Below are 8624 nucleotides of genomic sequence, written 5' to 3'. Positions count from 1 at the left end.
TTTTTCTAGCCTATGCAGCCCATGCCAATTTCAAAGTCTATCAAATAGATGTCAAGAGTGCATTTCTAAATGGGAAATTGGAGGAAGAAGTTTATGTAAGTCAACCTCCAGGGTTTGAAGATCCAAATTTTCCAGACTATGTGTATTATCTGTTGAAGGCACTCTATGGACTGAAGCAAGCACCTAGAGCCTGGTATGAAACCTTATCAAAATTCCTTTTGGAGAATCACTTCACTAGAGGTACTGTTGATAAAACTCTCTTCTTTAGGAATGTTAATGGCTCTAGTATACTTGTTCAAATTTATGTAGATGACATAATATTTGGATCTACAGATGATAAGCTTTGTAAAAAGTTTGCTAAGCTAATGCAAAGTAATTATGAAATGAGCCTGATGGGAGAACTAACCTATTTTCTTGGTTTACAAGTTAAACAAGTTAGTGATGGAATTTTCATTAGTCAAACTAAATATATTTATGATCTTTTAAAGAAGTTTGACTTAATAGAATGTTCATCTGCAAAAACTCCCATGGCCACTGCCACCAAACTTGAATTAAATAAGACTGAAAGGTCTGTGGACATTACAAGTTATAGAGGCATGGTTGGTTCACTTTTATATTTAACTGCCAGTAGACCAGATATAATGTTTTCTACATGTCTCTGTGCTAGATTTTAAGCTGACCCTAAAGAATCTCACTTAGTAGCTATTAAAAGAATTTTCAGATATCTCAAGGGGACTCCAAATCTAGGAATTTGGTACCCTAGAGAGTCTGGTTTTGATCTAATTGGCTACTCAGATGTAGACTATGCAGGTTGCAAAATAGACAGGAAAAGTACAACAGGCTCCTCCCAATTCCTGGGAAACAAGCTTGTATCATGGTTTAGCAAAAAGCAAAATTCAGTTTCTACTTCTACAGCTGAGGCTGAATACATTACTACTGGAAGTTGCTGCTCTCAAATGTTATGGATGAGGAATCAACTCCTTGATTATGGACTACATGTTGATAGAATTCCTATTTTTTGTGACAACACAAGTGCCATAGCCATAACAGAGAATCCTGTGCAGCACTCAAGGACCAAGCACATTGATATCAAGTACCCCTTCATTAGGGAACATGTGATGAAAGGTACAGTGGAACTTCATTTTGTTCCAAGTGAACAACAAATTGCAGACATTTTCACCAAGCCACTTGATGAATCAACATTCACAAGATTGGTAAGTGAGCTAGGTATGCTTAATTACTCTTAAAATTCATGTCCTTATTGCAATTTGAATTGAAGCCTGAAATGTATTAGCTGCAAGAACAAATTTGATTTTTAACATAGATTATTCCATCAACGGATATTCCCTATCCGTTGAAAGTCAAAATTGTTCTATCAACGGATGTTAATTATCCGTTGAAAGTCATATACATTTCTGGAATTTTTATCCGTCAACGGATAAAACTGAAGTGCTCTTCAACGGATGACAGTTTACCTTATCCGTTGAAATATCACATCAGTCGATTCAAGTGTTTCACAGCCGTTGATTCTATTGTCTTAACCGTTGATGCTCATACATACAGCTGTATGTATTTGTTTTAAAGGTAGTTTTTAGAATACTTACAGTTTATTCTTAAACGGCTGAATTTCACTTACACATATTTATTGTTTAATCTCTTATTTATATTTTTTTTATTTGAGAAAGTATATAAGCCCTTCTGATTTTTCATTTTTACTTTACGCTTTCTTGAAATTTCAAAGCGTTTACCATTTTCTCTCTGCAAAACCTTCAAGTTATTCTCTGCAATTTCTACTCACAACAATGGCACCAGTAGTAAAGATTATGTCTCAATCTGGGTTCATCTATGAGAAGAACAATTTCATAGCTTTGGTAGAAAAGAATGAAGCCCACTCAGATTATCACAAAATGATGGACTTCATCAAAAACGGTAAACTTAGCTATGCAATGCTGGAAGCCCCAACGATTTACTGTGAAGTAGTTGAGGAGATTTGGACAACTGCTGAGTTCAACTCCATAGATATGACTATCTCCTTCACTCTCAAAGGTAAAAATCACTGTGTTAACTGTGATGACTTACTAGCATGTTTTAAATTACCTGAGAACAATGCCATGACACCTCACACTGATAATGATGTATCCAGCATGTTAGATTCCATAGGTTATTCTCTTAACTCTGCTAGTTTAGGGAGTATTAAAAGAAAAGGCCTTAGGAAAGAATGGAGTTTTCTTGGGGATGCCTTTATCAAGGTTTTCTCTGGGAAAATTAGCAATTTTGATGCCATAACTTCATCTCTTGTTAATATGCTCTATATGCTTGTTTCTAATAGGTATTTTAATTTTAGCAACTATGTTATGCTAGAATTGGGTACTAGATTAAGTAACAAAGCTAATAGACCTAATAACATCTATTATGCTAGATTCTTTATGTTATTGGCTAACCATGTTGCTGAAGGTTTGGTCATTACGAATGAGAATAATAAACTCAAGTGATGGGCACAAGAGAAAAGAGTTCTTGCAGATTTATTGAGAATGGATCTCAACAGCAGTGTGCCATTGGTATATTTACCAATCATAAATGCACCTCAGGTAGGTGAGGTAATTGCTTCTACAACTCCTACTTCTTCCAACCCCTCTATTTCTTTATCTTCTAGTGTGGCCATGGAATCTGTGACAATGCCCCAACAGATTCCTACCAAGGTCACCAAAACTAAACTTTCAAAATCAAAGACAAAGAAAACCACCTCTGTTGTTTCTCAAAAGACAACAGTTGTAACACCTACCATTAACCCTGAGGGGAGTGAACAGGGTGTGAGTGGTGAGGGGAGGGGTGAACATCAAAGAAACCCCCAGGATAAGGAAGGAGAGAAAAGTGCTACCCAAGCTAGCCAAGCCACAGTTTCTCAAAAAGCTGTGGTGGTTGAAAAGGTTACTAGCATATCCCTAGCTGCATCCTCCCAAAAGGATGTAGCTATTGAAAATAGTTCCCAACCAGGAACACACAAACGAGGGAGGGACACTAAAGCCAAACACTCACCAATAAAAGCCTTTATTAGAAGAAAGAGAGCTAGAACCCAATCTTCTACACAGGGTGCACACACTGCACAGATACATCCATCTGTATCTATGCCTTCTCAAACTCAGTTTAATGTGGCTCCAACAAATGTGGAGTCACAGCCCCATTCTCTCACAATTAACACACATCAATCACCACACACTTCTTCACCATCTCTAGATGTGGATATGTTATTCCCATCAATTCCTGATTCTCCCTCTTTATAACTCAGGGAGGAGCCTCACTCAAATACAGGTGATCATCATCTTTTAGATGATTTGTTGGATCACCCGCAAATTCTTTCAGATGTAATTGAAGGATCTGTGTCACCAAAAATCATATCAATCTACACAGATTCAACAGTTATATCACTTTCAATTTCTACTTCTTTTCCTTCTTCAACGAATATCACTCATCCGTTGACAAGTGGTTGTTCTTCAACGGATAAGCTTAACAGCAGTTATCCGTTGATACCATCAGTTTCACCTTCAACGGCTATTCCTCATCCGTTGATAGTCTCTACACACACAACTAAAACAATTCCAAGTGTAGAAGACTTGATTACTGTACAATCACTTCTAGGACTGAGGGAAGGGAGTGACAATTGGAGTGAGAGGCTGGGTTGCTCCCAGGCAAAAGGAGAGATTGAGAGCTCAAATATGCATGCTATTTCTTCCAGCATGGCAAAAGTAAGTGAGAGGAGTACCACCTTAGTAGGTGAAGGTGAGGGAGTGAGTTGTGTGAGCCAGGGGGAGCCCCTGATGCAAGAACATAGAGAAAATGAGAGAAAGGCAGGTACAGCAGATATAAGGATGGATCCAGCCATTGCTAGTGAGTCAATGATTGTGAATGATGCTGAAAAGGAAAGACAATTTCAGCAACATTACAAAGCTGTAATTGATAACATTTCCTTGGATGCTGACATTTTTACTCATCCTGTTTCAGCCTATCAAGTATTGGCTGCACAGGGCAATGTGGAGGCAGAAAAGACACTACATCTAGTACATACAACAGCATCTCTTCAAAGGGACAAAACTGCTATTAACAAGATGCCTTCAACAGCTGGTGAGTCATTTGAAGAATTTGGAGTAAATTCTGATGATGATGACTTTGTTTCTTCTGATGGAAGCATGAACTTAGGGGGAGATGAAGGCCCTAGTTCTATTCCAAATCTACCTGAATGGGCCTTCACAAAGGAGTCTACAACAGGGCAATTCAATGTCTCCTTAGTCAAACAAATCAGTACTATCAAACAGGTCATTCAGAAAACTTCTCATGCTGGTACAAAGGCTATCCTTACAGCTCACTTGGACTCACTGCATCTCATGAAGTTGCAGCAAGTAAGACAGAATCTGAGTGTGGATGAACTCAGAAAGGATATTGCTGACTTGAAATCCTACAATTCTGAAAAATTGGATTCAGTCATGCCCTTTGGTACAATGCAGGACATTTTGTTGAGATTGAAAAAGGAATCACATACTGAAAAGAGGCTGGCCAAATTGGAAGACAGAGTTCAAGTTATTGAAGATTCTGTGGCCACCATTCTTCACAACCAACAATCTCAAACAAATCTACTTATGCAGCTGGCAAAAGCACAGGGCTTAACCCCTCTCCTTGATGATAACAAAAAGGGGGAGAGTAAAAGGGAAGGGAAAGGAGAGCCATCTACAAAAATCCAAATATCTAAAGTGCTAGTTCCTGCCATCACTACTTCTCCAATCATTCAAATCAAAGGAAAGCCTGATGGAATTGATTTAATCCAGCTAGCAGCAGCTGAAATTCAAGTGAAAGAGCAAAGGAGGAGAATTGATGAAAGGATGCAACAGCTGTTTGGCTCAACACAAGATAAATCAATATCTGTGAAACATAGCACAAAGGTTGAACCAATCAATATGGAGCACAAGCCAGAAAGGAGAAATAAGGTTGGAGAGACTTCTTTCAAGAATCTAAAACCTATGGTTCTCAAGCCCAACGCCAGATCCAGCAAGGACTCCACAAAGAACCCTCTAGACTTTGCTCAGATGAAAGAATTGGACTTTCCTCTTCCAAAGCCTGATGAAGACAAAGTTTTGGGTACTAGCATCATAAAACACAAGGAGACCATGGATGAGGCAGTAAGGAGAAATATGGCTATTATCTTTAGAGAGGGAAAGAGCATATGTGTGATGCAAGGACATCCCAAATTCTCAATAGCCAAGAGGGAAGAAACCAAAAGGTTAAAGAAAGAAGCTGAAAAACTCAAGGCTGACAAAAGAGCATAAGCAAAGCTTGAACAAAAGCTAAAGTCAAGTCTAGTTGAAAAGGAGAAAGGAATTGAAGTCAGGGGTGAAGACAAGATTGCAAACTTAGATGAGGTTTTTGGGAGTATATTTGGTGAAAGCATGAAGGAAAAAGAGGAATGGCAGAAGGAAAACAGAAGAAAGGCCAAGGCACATAGAAGGAGTGAAGGCAACACTGAAGAAACTAAATCTCTACCTTCCATACCTGAACCCTTTGTTGCTGATCCCACTATAAACATCCATGGTGAACCAATCATCCCAAAAGAGGAACTTATTGATTGGGACACCATCAATTTGCCTACCTTTTTAACCACTCTTCCACTACCAAAGAAACAGAAAAGAAAATCCAAATCTACACCTCCCCTAAACTCTAAGAAATTCACTCAAAAACATAAACCTAACCCTAAGCCACCCATTTCTAAAGATGATTATGTTCACATCTGTGACATAAAAGAAATTTCAGATATTGAACTCTATCTGGATGAGCTGGAGGATGTAAGGGGAATTGCTGCTTACAGACAGCTACCAGAGAGATTGGTGTTCAGATACAAAGGAGCTGGGGAAAGAACATGGCCTCTCTACAGGATTCTGAATGAAGGCTACTCTACCTTGATCAGAGTCTTTTCAGCCATACAAAAGGATTCTGGCTTTACCAGGACTGCCAAGACTGAAATTCTCAACAAGATTGCCAACATAAGGAAAACTTGGAGGGAGCCCAATGCTTTGCCCAGAACCTTACTCATTCAAGAAAGGGGAACTACAATTCACAGATCACCTCATTGGTTGATGGAATTCAGAGATGATAAAGGAGTCAGAAGATTTTTCAGACTTGAAGACCAACTCAAGATTGCCAGCAATGAAACTCTCAAAGAAATGCAATCTAAGTTGGATATCAGTGATGAAGATGAAGCTGAATTCTTCAGACAACTCCAACTCCAAATTGAGGAAAATGACAAAGGGCTAGGAAAGAAAACCAGGGATCAAAGAAGAAAAAGATGATTTGCTCAGGCTAGAGGAGCACCCTTGGAAACACTGTAAATCTTCAATTACCTTCTAGTACACACACTTTTGCAGCACTTTTAAATTTCTACTTAGTTTCAGTTCATATATTTGTTATGTGTTTTGTTATCATCAAGTTAACCTTGAATTTATGTCTACAATTCTTATAGACATAAATAGGGGGAGATTGTTAGGAATACATGTGCATTAGTTTGATGATATGTTTAACAAAACACTTAAGTAGAAATCTAGTGTTTGTAGCCTCAACGGATAAGACCACTTTGGCTATCCGTTGATGGTGTAGCTTTACTTAGAAATAAGTCTAGTGTTGTAGCACATTTCAGTCTCTGAATTTGAGATATAATTCTTAAATGTTGAGGGAAATTATAAGTCATGTTGACTACTAAAGGATATGCAGATAGGAAGGCCAATTGTAAATATTTCATGCCTTGTAATTTTGTATAAATGAAATGGTGTCAACGGATAACTTAAAGACCTTCAACGGATGAGAAACAAAGCTTCAACGGATGTCTCTAAAGCTTCAACGGATAACATCCTTCAACGGATGAGTGCATCAACGGATAGAGCTTCAACTGCTAACACATCAATGGATAAAGCCATCAACGGATGAAGGCTTCAACGGATGTTCTGTTAAATAGCAGTTGACAAGTGGTAGTTGTACCTACAAACAGAGGCACATGGGTTGACAGAGACAACTGAGATGTGGTAGCCTATTTCAGGAACATCAGAAAAAGCAGCCGTTCTACTCTAGTATAAAGAGGCAATAGTCAACAATGCACTGGAGTAAAATGGAGAAGAAACAAGTGGAGAACTTATTTTATTATTGTACTTTTTATCTTTGTCTTCACTTGTAAACTTGGTGTTATATAAAAACCAAGTAGCAGCTAGTAATTAGATAAGAATTTTTCCAGAGCTGTTTAGAAAAATCTTGAGAAAAATTATCTAGTTTGTACTATGATGCAGCTGTGATCAACTTCTTGAATCACAGATTTTCTGAAATACCATCTCTGGTGGAACAACAAATCCACCAGAAAAGTTTTTAAGGTCTGCTGTGTTCTGTACTTTTGTGCTTGAATATATATCTGTCTGTATTAGCTTAAAGCAATTCACACACTTGTTTATCTTAAACACACAGCCTTTGAAACTGCTCAAAATTTGAAAAAGTTTTGAGATTTACATTCAACCCCCCTTCTGTAAATCTCATTGTTAGTTCACTAGGAATAACAGTATCTTTTACAACGGCTAGAAACCGATGTTAAAGATGGGGACCTTTCTCTACACCCACGAAGACGTCGGTTCAATTTTTTTTACATCGGCTTAAAACTGATATCTATTGACGTATTTCTAGTAGTGATTGTTACTATTATCGTATATTATTTAAGATGTATCGTATGTAATCAAGAAAAAATGCACCCGAAAAATATTTATGAATATTAGAATATTGTTTAATTAGATCGAAAAAAGTTGAGTATTGAAAACATTAAGTATGTTATCATATATTTTATTATTTCATATTAAATTGATCAAAAAAAATTAGATTAAACTTAAAATTAATATAGTAGAATCATATATTTTCGTGAAATCGAAGTCAAAACTCGAAAACTCAAAAATAACCCTAATAAACTCGAAAACTCAAAATTTCATTAAGCTCGACTCGGAAATCTCGGTAAACTCGATATCTCGTTTAAAAACTCGATAAACTCGAACTCGTGAAATTGGGATAAGCTCAAAAACTCGATAAAAACCCGATAAACTCGAAACTCGCGAACAGCTCGAACTCGACTCGTTTAATTTACGGGTTGAGTTCGAACACAATTTTCAGAATCGATTTTTTTTGGACTCGACTCGACTCGATAAAAAACAGCTCAAACTCGAATTTTAAAAGCACAAACTCGACTCGACTCAACTCGAATTACACCCCTAGGAGAACTCAAATATTTAACCTTTACTTGTCCTGCTATAAGTTAAGCTATACAACAAATATATTTGTTTATGCATGACCCTCGTTTACATCTTCGTGCATTTCTCACTCCTGATTTGATTGCATATTCTGATGCCGATTGGGGTGTTGGGTGTCCAGATACCCATCCCGTCGTTCTAATTCTGGATACTGTGTGTTTGTAGGAGATAACCTCCGATCCTCTAAACATCACCTACATTTTCACGTTCTAGTGTTGAGGCTGAGTATCGTGGGGTTGTCAATGCAGTCGCTGAAATCTCGTGGCCAGTGGCGGATCCAGCTTCAAATATAAGGGGGGTCGGAAAATCTTT

This window comes from Apium graveolens, chromosome 10, assembly GCF_009905375.1.
Source record: "Apium graveolens cultivar Ventura chromosome 10, ASM990537v1, whole genome shotgun sequence".
NCBI lineage: Eukaryota > Viridiplantae > Streptophyta > Magnoliopsida > Apiales > Apiaceae > Apium > Apium graveolens.
Note: the sequence above shows the minus strand (reverse complement) of the source record.